Raw genomic sequence first — 15,105 nt, forward strand, 5'->3', positions numbered from 1 at the left:
ATTTATCCTCTCTTTTCCTGGTGGTGAGATTCCCCAGAAATTAGCTCTGTCCTTTCACCTCTGAAGATGGCAAGATCTCCATGTAGTAGTTTGTGTCTCCATCTGCTCCCCCCCCTACAGTTCCCTGGTGTCTGGTGGTCCTCCCTACCTCATATAACTGCACTGGTATCTAGTAGAACCCCCCCCCCCCCCCAATATGGCTTCCTTGCTGTCTAGTGGTTCCCCCCTCCCTCCCCCATAAAACTTTCTTGGCGTTTTATGGGCCCATCCATCCACTACAGCTTACTGCTCGCTCTCTGCCCAGCATCTCTCTCTCCTAATCAAGCAATGCAGGAGGAGAACCAGGAAGTAGAGCGAGCGGTGAGCTGCAACGGATGGATGGACAGCGCTGGAGCTTGGAGGGGGTGAGATAAGCACAGATAATGCTGCGCCTATACTCTGCTATATAGGCAAGGTAGTAGAGTTGCCATGTGGTCCTTTTGGTAAGCTGAAGTGGAGAGGGAGGTCAGACAGAGAAGGTGGCAGGAGGGCCCCCCCCACACCCGCTAGGCCCCAGGCACCTGCCTAGGTTGCCTGAGGGATGATCCTGCTCTGCATACCTCCCAACCCGAGACAGTCCTAGTCCTGGCCAAATCGGGACAGTTACACGTATGCCATAGATTTTTACAAGTAATATTTTCAGGAAATTTCCTGGTCGTTTAAAACAGCTGCAAACCTCCAGGAATACGCCCGTGTGAATGAGGCCTAATTTGTTGCTAGTGAAGTGGGTCAGCTGCTTACACTGCCGATGGCTACAGGTACACTTTACTTACTGAATAATGAATGGTGCGGCAACGGATGGATTTTTTTCGGACCGACATGCAGCTTGAGAGAGAAACAGCGCCCCTACAGATACTGGTTACGGGTATTACTGCAGTCCTATCTTGAAAAAAAAAATACCTTCACACAGAGACATGGCTGATGTCAGCTGAAATAGTGTCTTTTTTAATTATTCTTTCAGCCTGAGCTGACAGTCTGCAGCCAAGGCAGTGACAGCCATGTACACAGGGGCGTTGCTAGCCCCAAAGATCAGTGGCACGTTCCCCGGATCTATTCTGGGGTGCCCCAGATGTCCCCCAGACAGAGTAGAGGCACCACAGCACCCAGCATGGCACCACACAGTACCCAGCATGCCCTACAGAAGCACCACAGCACCCAGCATGGCACTACACAGTACCCCATATGGCACTACACAGCACCCAGCATGGCACCACACAGTACCCAGCATGCCCTACAGAAGCACCATGGCACTACACAGTACCCAATATGGCACTACATGGCACCCAGCATGGCACTACACAGTACCCAATATGGCACTACACAGTACCCAGCATGCCCTACAGAAACACCACAGCACCCAGCATGGCACTACACAGTACCCCATATGGCACTACACAGCACCCAGCATGGCACCACACAGTACCCAGCATGCCCTACAGAAGCACCACAGCACCCAGCATGGCACTACACAGTACCCCATATGGCACTACACAGCACCCAGCATGGCACCACACAGTACCCAGCATGCCCTACAGAAGCACCACAGCACCCAGCATGGCACTACACAGTACCCAATATGGCACTACATGGCACCCAGCATGGCACTACACAGTACCCAATATGGCACTACACAGTACCCAGCATGCCCTACAGAAACACCACAGCACCCAGCATGGCACTACACAGTACCCCATATGGCACTACACAGCACCCAGCATGGCACCACACAGTACCCAGAATGCCCTACAGAAGCACCACAGCACCCAGCATGGCACTACACAGTACCCAGCATGCCCTACAGAAACACCACAGCACCCAGTATGGCACCACACAGTACCCAGCATGCCCTACAGCAGTGCTGTCCAACTGGCGGCCCGCGGGCCGCATCCGGCCCGCCAGGCCACCTGCTGCGGCCCGCTCGTGTCCCTGGGATGCAGGCATGGCTTGCGCTATCGGCGCCATGCCTGCTCCCTCGTATTGTGGCCTCCTGTGTCCCCGCTGGCCTCTCCTATGTCCCCCCGCTGCCGCTGCCTCACAGATCAGACCTCACAGATCGCGGCGACTGAGGTAAACAGAGGGCGCATGGTACCCGCACGGAGTACGTCACATGCAGAAGTGAATCATTAGTCACTTCCGCATGTGACGTTCTGCCGCGCGGGTGTCATGCGCGCGCTCTGCTTGCTTCAGTCGCCGCGATCTGTGAGGTCTGATCTGTGAGGCAGCAGCGGCATCGTCAGCGGGGACACCGGAGAGGCCAGCGGGGACACCGGAGAGGCCAGCGGGACACCGGAGAGGCCAGCGGGGACACCGAGGTAACGGGCTCGTTACTGGTGGGGGCACCTGTCACTAGCTGGGGGGGCTCCTGACACTATCTAACTGGGGGGGGCACCTGTCACTATCTAGCTGGGGGGGGGCACCTGTCACTATCTAAGTGGGGGGCACCTGTCACTATCTAAGTGGGGGGCACCTGTCACTATCTAGCTGGGGGGGGCACCTGTCACTATCTAAGTGGGGGGCACCTGTCACTAAGTGGGGGGCACCTGTCACTATCTAAGTGGGGGGCACCTGTCACTATCTAAGTGGGGGGCACCTGTCACTATCTAAGTGGGGGGAACCTGTCACTATCTAGCTGGGGGGGTGCTCCTGTCACTATCTAAGTGGGGTGCTCCTGTCACTATCTAAGTGGGGGGCACCTGTCACTATCTAAGTGGGGGGCACCTGTCACTATCTAAGTGGGGGGCACCTGTCACTATCTAGCTGGGGGGGGGCACCTGTCACTATCTAAGTGGGGGGCACCTGTCACTATCTAAGTGGGGGGGCACCTGTCACTATCTAGCTGGGGGGGTGCTCCTGTCACTATCTACCCTGGGGGGGTGCTCCTGTCACTATCTAGCCTGGGGGGTGCTCCTGTCACTATCTAGCTGGGGGGACACCTGTCACTACCTCAACTGGGGGGACACCTGTCACCTGGCATTTCAGCCCACACATCATCCCCAATCCGGCCCAAAACACAATTGCCAGGCACAGCAGCCAGTAGAGGAGAATTTAGAAGCCAGGTGAGAGGTGTCTACCATATTAAAGGGGCATTCTGCTTATTTATGTGAAATGCTGTCTATTTATGTGCCTCATGACTGCTGAATTTGTCGTGTTGGGGGCCTCATGATTGCTGAATTTGTCTTGTTGGGGGCCTCATGATTTGTTGGGGGCATCATGATTGCTGAATTTGTCTTGTTGGGGGCCTCATGATTTGTTGGGGGCCTCATGATTGCTGAATTTGTCTTGTTGGGGGTCACATGATTGCGAACTGTGAGACTATGGAAAAGCTGAATCGTCATCATGAGACAATAGCATTAAACCTACTTTTTTAGCTTTTTAAAACGGAAAATAAAACTGGGAGGTTCTAAAAAAAACCCCACATTTTTCAGGAGTAGAATGGATGAAATTGTTTATCTTCACAGTTTATTTTCAACTTGGATTTTCCATAATGTTCATGTATGAGTTAAAACGTTTGTATGTAGTTTAAATTGCTGTTGCCACTTTGCGATAAGTGACTTTTGGGTTGCAGTTTGGACACTCGGCCTCCAAAAGGTTCACCACCACTGTCCTAATCTAATGTCCCACATTGCTAAGTTCATGTAAATTTGTCTCCACCCGTGGCCACGCCTGCATTCTGGTCCATGGCCACACCCATTTTTCGGCCAATGGACCCCTCATGTTTTCTGGCGCGCGTAACTTCACCATTATTTTAAATTGCATTTTGTGAAAAGTGCTGCCAATCTAATTATCCTTTAATTGCATTTTTTCCGGGGGGGGGGGGGGGGGGGGGGCGGGGCGGCTCTAGCAAGAACCTTCGGCCCTCCACCATGGGGTCTGAAAAAAAAAATGGCCCTCCATGCCCATGAAGTTGGACAGCACTGCCCTACAGAAACACCACAGCACCCAGCATGGCACTACACAGTACCCAAAATGGCACCACAGCACCCAGCATGGCACTACACAGTACCCAGCATGCCCTACAGAAACACCACAGCAGCACCCCAGCATGGCACTACACAGTACCCAATATGGCACTACACAGCACCCAGCATGCACCACACAGTACCCAAAATGGCACCACAGCACCCAGCATGGCATTACAGCACCCACGTGCCCCATAGAGGTACCATAGCATGCATGCATGACACCATGGGGGTATGCTGGGTGCTATGGTGCCTCTATGTGGACATATTAGAGCTTCATCCAACATTTTGCTGGGCTGGCCTACTAAGACCACTGGTCATGTAAATTTGGCTCCACCCATGACAACACCCACACTGCTGTGCATGGCCACACCTATTTTCGGCTCTAGCAAGAACCTTCGGCCCTCCACCATGGGGTCTGAAAAAAAAATTGGCCCTCCATGCCCATGAAGTTGGACAGCACTGCCCTACAGAAACACCACAGCACCCAGCATGGCACTACACAGTACCCAAAATGGCACCACAGCACCCAGCATGGCACTACACAGTACCCAGCATGCCCTACAGAAACACCACAGCAGCACCCAGCATGGCACTACACAGTACCCAATATGGCACTACACAGCACCCAGCATGGCACCACACAGTACCCAAAATGGGCACCACAGCACCCAGCATGGCATTACAGCACCCAACGTGCCCCATAGAGGTACCATAGCATGCATGCATGACACCATGGGGGTATGCTGGGTGCTATGGTGCCTCTATGTGGACATATTAGAGCTTCATCCAACATTTTGCTGGGCTGGCCTACTAAGACCACTGGTCATGTAAATTTGGCTCCACCCATGACAACACCCACACTGCTGTGCATGGCCACACCTATTTTTCAGCTGGATGCCCAAGTGCCCCCGAACTCTTTGGATCCTAGCAACGCCCCTGTGGCTCAGCAGAGTAGCATGTGCTGTCCTATGCAGAGAGAAGGGGGAAGGAGAGGCAGGAGGGATTCGGGGACAAAGCATGCAGCAGAAGGGGTCCGCGCAGCAGACTTCCTGCCATCCACATTAAAGTGTTTATGTACTAATGCTTAACCATGCTTATAATAACATAAAACAATTCTCTGATCAATAATGCAATGTATTTATGGATTTTGCTTCTCTTCTACAGCGGCAGAATCATTACACATTGTCGCCTGCAGCGGCCGTTTGTCATTGTGCGTGGTGAAATATCTTCTGCCAGTACAGAAGTCCCATGACGCCGTACCTGGCTAATATGAGGTGGGAGGAGGTGCCCCAAAGTGCAAAGGACAGGATGTATACAAATGAATAAATAGTCTTACCTCAGAAAGGAGGTTTAAGAAAAGGTTTATTGGCCACCCATTAAGACAACGTGTTTTGCAGGACTTGCCTGCTTCTTCAGGTCAATAATGAAAAAGTTTGTGTGTCAACAAGATAACAGTTCACTGTGTGGCACATCCCATAGTCAATGTTTTCTGTGAGCTATGGCTAGGTTCACACTGGCATCGATAAAAAATGACCTATGTAATGGCAGACACCGTTTAGCACTGTGGCTGAATGTGTGCTCCGCTATTGTAAAGAAAAAACAGTCCCATAGGTAGTAGTTGCAAAAAATCCAGAACGTGCACCTTCCATCCAATTGGTTTATTACCACAAAAGTGACAGTGCTACATAGCGGTTCAGCGTTGCTGTGTACAATCAAATAGCCATACATACAAAGTCGTGTCCAGTTCTTACGTGCCCAGTGGACTTGTGGTCATAGGTTCAGGAGGTGGGTGGTGGGTACCAGGATGGTGAGCCATCCTCCAGCAGCCTATTCCGGGTTGCCGGAGTCGGGCATTACTGCTCAGGCGCTGGCTGTGTGCGACCTGCAGTGCGCACTGCCCATGAGTGTGACATCACTATGTCAGACGCATCAGCAGTGCCCACCCGGCCACGGGAGCGCACTGTAGGACGCAGCGCCTGCCCAGAGAGGAAAAGGGGGGAGCGACAGTATATGTCTGCTCTTCCTGTTTCTCATCTGGTATCCTTTACACCTCCATTCTGAGGTAAGACTGTTTATGTATTTATATACATCCTGTCCTTTGCACTTGGGGGTGCCTCCCCCTTTTTGTATTAGTCATCCCCCCATTAGGGGTATCCCCTGTGATACTATATCTAGTGGCCCTTTTTTGTTTTGTTTTCTGTTGGAGTGTCACCCGCCAGACCCAGAAGAAGGCTTCATATCTGTGGAGACAGAATTCTCCACATGCTTGCTATTGTGGTTGCCTATTAGCAAATAGCAACCCTCCCCTCTCCATAGAACAGAGAGAGGTGCTTGGCTGTAGCTGAACAACGCACCTCTATAGCCATCTTATACTGGGAATACAAGAGGAGTTTTTTTCCGATCGTTATTCTGATCGATTTCCATTCACTTCTATGAGAAAATCGATCAGAAACACAATTGAAATCAGATGGGACTGGTTGGAAATGATGTATCGAGCCATCTATCTGCCAAAAAAAACTCATGGTGTATTCCCAGCATTAAGCTGTCGCCCACAGCAATCACCACCAGCCAAACTGGGCATCAATTTTTGATCATCAAAATACAACCTTATCTCCTGTTTACATTACAAAAAAGAGTCTGCAGCAGTCTGTTCTTGTACTCATTATGCAGATGCTATCAGCGCATGAATAGAGGCGCAGTCATGAGTGTATGCAGTCAACTTATCACTGAAGAAGCAATGAGGAATGATTCAGACAATTTGTTCAAATGAAATTAGCTTGCGCTGCAACTAGTTTACTATCAGTATAGGCCCATGCACACTTGCAACTTAGGTCACCCGAAATAATCACTCAAGATAGATTGTAAACCTTTTGCAGGCTAGGCTTCAGCAATATGTGAACTGACAAGCTACTGGAAGAGTGACCTGGCAACAAACACAACTGCTGTGCTCTACATAATTAGAGAGGCACAACCCCATGGCTTCCCCATTCCCTAGCAGTTGGTTGAGACTGCCGGTGGGTAGTCCCATTCCCTAGCAGTTGGTTGAGACTGCCAGTGGGTAGAGTCCCGATAACCATGATTCTACTGTACCTATTCATATTTGTACATAAACTTTTCTCACTTTAGGGCTCCAGACTCCTTTTAACAGAGCTCACAACAAAACCCTCTGAGGAAGTGGCCTTTGGTCATGAAACGCATCAGGAAGCACTCTGTTAAAGTTGTTTTCTCTAGCTGATACACTTTAGAACTTTACAGTATTATCTCATAATCCTCCTGGGACCTGTTTACGTGGTAGAAAGTTACGCAGCTCAAATCACCTCTATTATTATTATTATTATTATTATGGATTGTCTTGCTTTTTAGAGTACCCCACAGGGTGCAGTTGCTTCTGTTTTTTTATGATGTCCTCTTAGGGCTCTTTCACATTAGGGCAGACTTTCTGCGTTAACGCAAACGGAAGCCGTTTGCGTTAACCAAGGTAAGATGAAAGTCCATAGACTTTCATTTTACCTTTCACACTCGACGCTGCGTTTCGATGCGTTGCGGTTCCGACGCACCCGGGCGCAGTTTTTCCTCCAACGCACCCGCGAGCCGGCGTTTTCCGTCGGGTTTAATTACCAGCTACCGCCGCTGAGTGCGTCGCACCGCAGATACCCGACGACACGCCGCAGGCAGACAACGCGTGCAGGAGAACGGCTCCTGTTCGCGTTGTCTGATGTGAAAGAGCCCTTAATGGATTTAATTAAAGATACAATGTTTTAGTATGTAAGCTATTCTACTGAGCTGCCATTTAGTGTTTGTCTCAACTTGGACAAGTTGGCAGCACGGTGGCGTAGTGGTTAGCTCTCTCGCCTTGCAGCGCTGGGTCCCTGGTTCGAATCCCAGCCAGGGCACTATCTGCAAAGAGTTTGTATGTTCTCTCCTTGTCTGCGTGGGTTTCCTCCGGGCACTCCGGTTTCCTCCCACATTCCCAAAAAAAAAACATACGGATAAGTTAATTGGCTCCCCCTAAAAATTGGCCCTAGACTACAGTACGTTCACTACATAATATAGACATATGGCAATGGTAGGGATTAGATTGTGAGCTCCTTTGAGGGACAGTTAGTGACAAGATATATCTATATATACACTGTACAGCGCTGCGTAATATGTTGGCGCTATATAAATACTAAATAATAATAATAATAATAATAACTTGCATTTGTATCTTCAGGTACAAGTTATACACAGTATACTGTATAATGTCTATACTGTATAATAATAAAGTGGCTGGATAGTGTACTGGTAAAGGGCTCTGCCTCTGCCTCTGACACAGACCTGGGTTCGAATCTCAGCTCTTCCTATTCAGTAAGCCTGCATCTATTCAGTAGGAGACCTTGGGCAAGACTCCCTAACACTGCTACTGCCTATAGAGCGTGCCCTAGTGGCTGCAGCTCTGGTGCTTTGAGTCTGCCAGGAGAAAAGCATGATATAAATGTTCTGTGTCTTGTATACAGAGTTAGTTAGATAAACACTTCTTCTCTTTTGGGCTCTTTTCCACTTGTAGCGTTTTGCAATGTGATTCTGATCGCTAACTGATCGCAAATGCTAACTGATGGAAAACAGGCCTTAGGCCGTGTTCACATTGCATTTTTGAGCCAAACAGGTGGCTCTGTGCACACTGGCAAACAGATTGTTCACTCCGTTTTCCAGCAAATACATACCTAATGGCAGCGGCTTCCTCTTCTTGCACTGTGATTACACAGCGTGTCATGTGACTAATCACGGTACGCGAAAGAAGACGGAAGCCTCCACCGCCGGCCTTTAGGTATGTATTTAAGGCCCGGTTACCCTCGCTCACCTACCCGCCCAGATGCTGCACCCTCCCTCACCCTCCGCTCAGGTTTGCGTCGCCACATCCCCCCATCCCCCGTGGAACTGTCCGTTTCTTCACTAGTGTGAAGAAACGTTCCGTTTTCCATTGCCCCAATGCTGCAGAATTTTTTGTCCAGTTCCATTCCGCTGGGCAGAACGGACCAGAAAATTAGGGCCTGCAGCAATTTTTCGATCTGGGGACCGGAATGTATGGAACATACGGAACGTATCCGTACCAACGGACGCATGTGAATGGATCCATAGGTTAACATTGGATCCTTTCACACCTGTTCCGTTTGTACAGTATACGTTCCGGTTACGTTCCGCAAAAAAACGCTAATGTGAACCGGGCCTTAGGGCCCTTCTCCTTAAGAACAAATCGAGAAACAGAAGTGCTGACGCAACACACTGATTTTTCGACAATGCGATTGTGATTACTTTCATTACAAGAAATGGAAAACTAGTAAGTGTATTTTCGTTGCCATCCATGTGCCATCCTGCGCTGAATCGCAACACATGGGTGGGAACATCAGACAGTACAGTCTATGCATTTCTGATGCTTTTTTTTCTGTCCTCGCGAGTCACATCACATTGCTGCAAACCGTGCAAAACATCGTGGGAGTGTGGGGACCAGGCCTTAAAGAGAATCTGTATTGTTAAAATCACACAAAAGTAAACATACCAGTGCGTTAGGGGACATCTCCTATTACCCTCTGTCACAATTTTGCCGCTCCCCGCCGCATTAAAAGTGGTTAAAAACAGTTTTAAAAAGTTTGTTTATAAACAAACAAAATGGCCACCGAAACAGGAAGTAGGTTGATGTACAGTATGTCCACACATAGAAAATACATCCATACACAAGCAGGCTGTATACAGCCTTCCTTTTGAATCTCAAGAGATCATTTGTGTGTTTCTTTCCCCCTGCATCTCTCATGCACTGAAGTTTCAGGCTGCTCTTTTCTTCCTGCAAACAGCTTTGCCCTTGTCTGTAATTCTTCAGTATGTGAAAGCCCAGCCAGCTCAGAGGACGATTTATCCAGCTTGTACAAGATAAGAGAGAAGAGAGAAGCTGCTCTAATCTAAATAACACACAGGCAGTGTGCATAGAGGGGCCTGGAAGGGGGAGTTCATAGCAGAACCACAACACTGAAGAACTTGGCAGCCTTCCAGACACAGGCTGACAAGTCTGACAAGAGAGAGATAAGTTGATTTATTACAGAGACTGTGATAGTGCAAAGTGCTGCAGTACGCCAGAACACATTAGAATAGCTTTTTGAACTTGTAGGATGATAAAAAACAGGATGCAATTTTTGTTACGGAGTCTCTTTAAAGGATACCCGAACTGACATGTGACATGATGAGATAGACATGTGTATGTACAGTGCCTAGCACACAAATAACTATGCTGTGTTCTATGAGATTTTCTGGCAGATCGATTATTTCCAACATGTTCGATCTGATTTCCGATCGATCATTTTCCGATAGGAGCGAACGGAAAACAGTCGGAAATCAATCTGAAAATAATTGGAAATCAGATCGGACATGTTGGAAATAATCGATCTGACAGTAAGGGCTGGTTCACACGGACGCTTGGCGGCATTTACCGCCAAGCGTTCGGGACTCGTCAGCTAAACGCTCCCAAGCATTCGGGACTCGTCAGCTAAACACTCCCATTCAAGTGAATGGGATCGTTTAGCATCATGCGGTTACCGGCGATTACACAAATGCGGCGTTCCGATCCCGATTAGCTCGTCATTTCGTCCAGCCCTAGAAGCCGCATGCGACGTCCAGGGTCGCCTAGCCGCGGCGGCTTCATGTCCCCTTGCGGGGACGAGAAACGCCGATCGCAACAGGAAGCCGACGATCGCCGTACCTCTGCCGGACCGCCGGCGAACGAGACGTCACAGGACAACACGGCTTCCGGCCACCCCAACGCCGCCTGCCGTTAGTGTGAACACGCCCTAAATCTCATAGTGTATACCTAGCATTATGCATGGCCACCATTAGTGAGTGCAGCAGACTTTACTCACTCTTCTATAAGAATTCATATGAAGAAACTGGTTATTCACTCCCCCCCCCCCTCCCCATGCACCCCATACTTTCTTCTAGATAGCCAATCTTTTGAAATTGTCCCCCTAAAGCAATACAGATCCCCAGGGATAAGCCCCGCACACACATTATACTACTACCAGCTGAGATGATTGCTTGTGATTGCTTTATCCGAACCTTCTCCAGCAGTGTGTGACAATTCATAAGACCAGCTTGGGAGAGAAACAGCACCCCCACAGATACAGGTCATGGGAAGAACTGCAGTCCTACTTTTCATGAAAAATGTAACACTGAAGCTAGGCATAATGACTGGTCAATAATGGCACAATATAGCAAGCAGATCAATCCCTCCCTCCCTAATTGGAAATTGGTCAGATAGTGACTGATCCCGAACACACTACACAACCCAGCTCATTGTGACTGTCGCAAAAATCTGTGGAGCATCTATTGCGCCGTGCTGTACCTCTTGATGCAGTGCAGCGCTATGTAGCCACCGGTCCCCCCTCAGTCCTCCGCTGTCCCCCCTCCCCCCGATTTCCCAACACGTCCAATCAGACTTTTGATTCATGAACTGCCCAAAATCAAGTGAAAGTATGTCAGTCGGACATGGTTGGGGGACAATCAATTTCCAGTAGATGCGATCTTAGCATTTTAATTGGCTGGAAAAATTGATACATGTATCCTTAGCCTCAGGGCAATAAGTAAAATGGGCCTTTTTTAAGACTCACAGGAGTTAAATTGAAAAAGCAAAAACAAACCCTAAGGCTTTGTTCACATTGCGTTCCGTCCTCGTTGGCCGGTTTATGAAGCGTTTTTTTTTTTCAATTTTTCTGCGTTGGCTGGTTTTCTTAAGCGCTTTTGTAAGCGCTTTTTCAGAGCGATTGCGTTTTTTCACTTCTTGGACGTCAGTAAGGAAGTGAACTCTTTCATCTGGGAAAAGAATAAATACAATGTATTTATTCTTAAAAACGTGAACGCAATCGTTCACTGTATGTGGCACCCAGTATATAACATTATATAGGCGATTGACTGGTTGGATTGGTCAACTCTCCCTCTCCTTAAATGGACTGGTCAGCACTCTTTGTCTCCCTGTTTATCAGAGCGGTATGGAAGAACAGATTGCGCTGTGCCCATAAACCACGCCTCATTCACCCTTCTGGCCCACCCTTGTATTCTATTTAGCGCCTTCTCTGCCTCTCAGATCTCGCACATGTGCGCTTGCAGTCCTCAGCAGCGAGATCTGAGAGGCAGTAAGTAACAGGATAGGGCGTATCACCCGGCAACAACGACACCCGGCGTATAAGACGACCCTGACTTTTTAGAAGTTTTTCAAGGGCTAAAAAAGTAGTCTTATGCGCCAGAATATACAGTACTATTATAATAATTAAGATCCAGCATCCTTTTTTTTTCAAAATCCATCTTCTGTTCATCTGTAATACTCTTGCTTACATAGATTACTCCTCTACATTCACCAGGGTTGCCATCCCCTTGGAGGACAACTGAAGTGAGAGGGATATGTAGGCTGCCATATTTATTTTCTTTTAAAGCAAACCCAAGGTGGGGATCTCAATTAAAATGAACAATGCTACCTGATCCGGGGGGCTGGGCAGATCAGGTAGGCACAATTCCCACTGCTCTCCGGTGCTCCGTTGGCCTGCAATCTTCCACTTTTGGTTTTGTGACCCCTGGGGTCACGATGCAGGAAAAAGAGCTGCTCTGACAAGCACTGTGCAGGGAGGAGGGGGAGCGGCAGGGGGAGAGGCCAGGGAGAGATAGAGCCGCCTAATGGCAGCTGGGGAAAGCCTGCATTACAGCAGGCAATACCTCTCCTTCCTTTCCCTCCGGAATAGCGACAATTGCTTGTCGGTAATCTCTGGGGGATGGGATGGGGTGGTGGTGATAGCACGGCCGGGAGGGGAGGGGGCTGAGAGCGGCGGGGGGGGGGGGGGGGGATGGACTCAGAGGCATATCCTGCAGCAGGGAACATGCCACTGTGTTCCACCTGCCCAACCCCCCCCCCCGCCCCCCCCCCCCCCCCCCCACCCCCGCTGGGTACACTTCAAGAAATACCAGTTGATTGGCTGTCCTGCTGATCCTCTGCCTCTAATACTTTTAGCCATAGACCCTGAACAAGCTTGCAGCAGATCAGGTGTCTCTGACATTATTTGTCAGATCTGACAAGATTAGCTGCATGCTTGTTTCTGGTGTTATTCAGACACTACTGCAGCAAAATAGACCAGCAGGGCTGCCAGGCAACTGGTATTGTTTAAAAGGAAATAAACATGGGAGCCTCCATATCCCTCTCACTTCAGGTTCCCTGAACTGAAAATAAAAAGTCAAAATAACCATACACAGGTCATACTTACCTACTGTGTGGTCTACTTCTCAATCTCTTTCTCCTCTCCTGCGTCCCATTTGTCCACTGTGATCAATGGAATGCTCCATCCTCCATTTTAAAAATGGCCATTACCCCATAACAGCTTCCTGGTCAGCACACTGTTTAACTGTAATATCGCCCACTTGAGCCATAGGGAAACATGGATATTACCTTGCACATTCAGTTGTAGCTGACAGCTGCTGATATATAATTGACAGCAACTGATATATTTCAGTTCTGACAAAATATTGTCAGAACTGGAAGGGATCACTGTAAGAAGAAAATGGTGAGCTTCTGAGAGGAACTGATGGTAAGGTTAGTATGTAATATTCATTTGCAGCTACGTCATGTGTTTATTTTAAATAATTTTACTCGCTTCAGGTTCCCTTTAAGTTTAAAACAACTACATCTTCCATTAACAAGCAGTAAGGTTGCATTGCATGCTGTTCTGTGCCCTGGAAAGTCCCCATAGTTGTATATGGCAACAAAGTCAACAACTAGGCCAGGCTGTGATGTGATTAGAGGGGATAAGAGGCCGTTATGGCCAGGGCAGGAGGTGTGGCAAGGCAGAAAAGGGGAGTGGCCTGACTTCCAAATAAGGAACGCTAACCAGCCACAGGAATACAGAGGCCCGTTAGTGACAGCACCCGATACTGCTGAATTTGTTACCATCTGCTATTTTTGATGCAATCCTCAAAGGATTGCTTTGTAGTCCCTGCAAGGTGTGTATCCAGCTTGGATAAGACGTTTTTTTTTCGAAAAAAGTGGAAACTCAAAGAACTGGTTGTGTCAGGTGAATCCTCTAACCAAATCCTCATGAGATCTGCTTCAGCCAAAAGCACAACTGTTTTACTTGTGGGCACAACAATGACACATTAATATGCAAGAAAAATAATGCAGAACATTTAGAAAAGCAGGGCAGGTGGAATATTAGCCATTTTCTGCACTTTGCAGAAAAGGAAATGGAAAACATTTTTTTTTCCAATTGTAAAGCATTTGCATTCATGTTTTAAAGGCTACCCGAAGTGACGTGTGACATGAGATAGACATGGGTATGTACAGTGCCTAGCACACAAATAACTATGCTGTGTTGCTTTTTTTCTTTCTCTGCCTGAAAGAGTTAAATATCAGGTATGGAAGTGGCTGACCCAGTCCTCACTGATAAGAAATTACAACTAAAAACCACTTTCCTAGCAGAAATTGGCTTCTGAGAGTAGGAAAGAGATAAAGAGTCAATAGGTCATAGATTTTAGCTCTGGCATATTTCAATAAAAGTGTCATTGAGAAAAAAACAATAAAACAGTTAAAACTTAAAAAGTAGATTTAAACATAAAATAAAACTGTAGAATATCTTAAAAAGTAATTTTTAGGAGAAGAAAGATAGATACAATAGTTTATTTCTTTAGTTTATTTTCGCTTCGGGTGTCCTTTAGGCTGCTTACACACAGGGACATTACAGGCGCACGTTAGTGCAGCCTGTAACGCTCCCCCAACGCACAGCAATGTAACACAAGTGGGCTGTTCACACTGCCCACGTTGCGTTACATGTAACGCTGCACGTTCTGCCGAAAGTGCAGCATACCATAGCGTTACAGCGGCTTAAGCCGCATTAGACTGTTTGCACATGCTCAGTCATGTTGGGGAGGAGCGGAGAGCGGCCCGGCACATGGCTAATTAATATTCACTGCACGTTGTGACGTGCAGTGTTTACTTCCTGGTGCGGCCGCTCTGTGCGGCGATTGGCCGGCGGGACCACGTGATGCCGCATGCGTCCAAGAGTATGCATCACGGCATCACGGACGCCAGAGTGAGCTGCACAACGCG

The 15,105-nt window shown here is 48.4% G+C and overlaps 1 protein-coding gene and 1 long non-coding RNA gene across 3 annotated transcripts in view; one reads left to right on the forward strand and one right to left on the reverse strand.

The window, feature by feature from the left end:
- Window positions 1–15,105, forward strand: part of KCND1 (potassium voltage-gated channel subfamily D member 1) — a 185,777-nt gene that overhangs the window by 130,392 nt on the left and 40,280 nt on the right. The gene's annotated exons all lie outside the window — the stretch shown is intronic.
- LOC137527844 (uncharacterized) overlaps window positions 1–15,105 on the reverse strand; it is an 83,273-nt gene that overhangs the window by 482 nt on the left and 67,686 nt on the right. The gene's annotated exons all lie outside the window — the stretch shown is intronic.

The sequence above is a fragment of the Hyperolius riggenbachi genome, chromosome 8 (genome assembly GCF_040937935.1).
Source record: "Hyperolius riggenbachi isolate aHypRig1 chromosome 8, aHypRig1.pri, whole genome shotgun sequence".
In the NCBI taxonomy this organism is placed as follows: Eukaryota; Metazoa; Chordata; class Amphibia; order Anura; family Hyperoliidae; genus Hyperolius; species Hyperolius riggenbachi.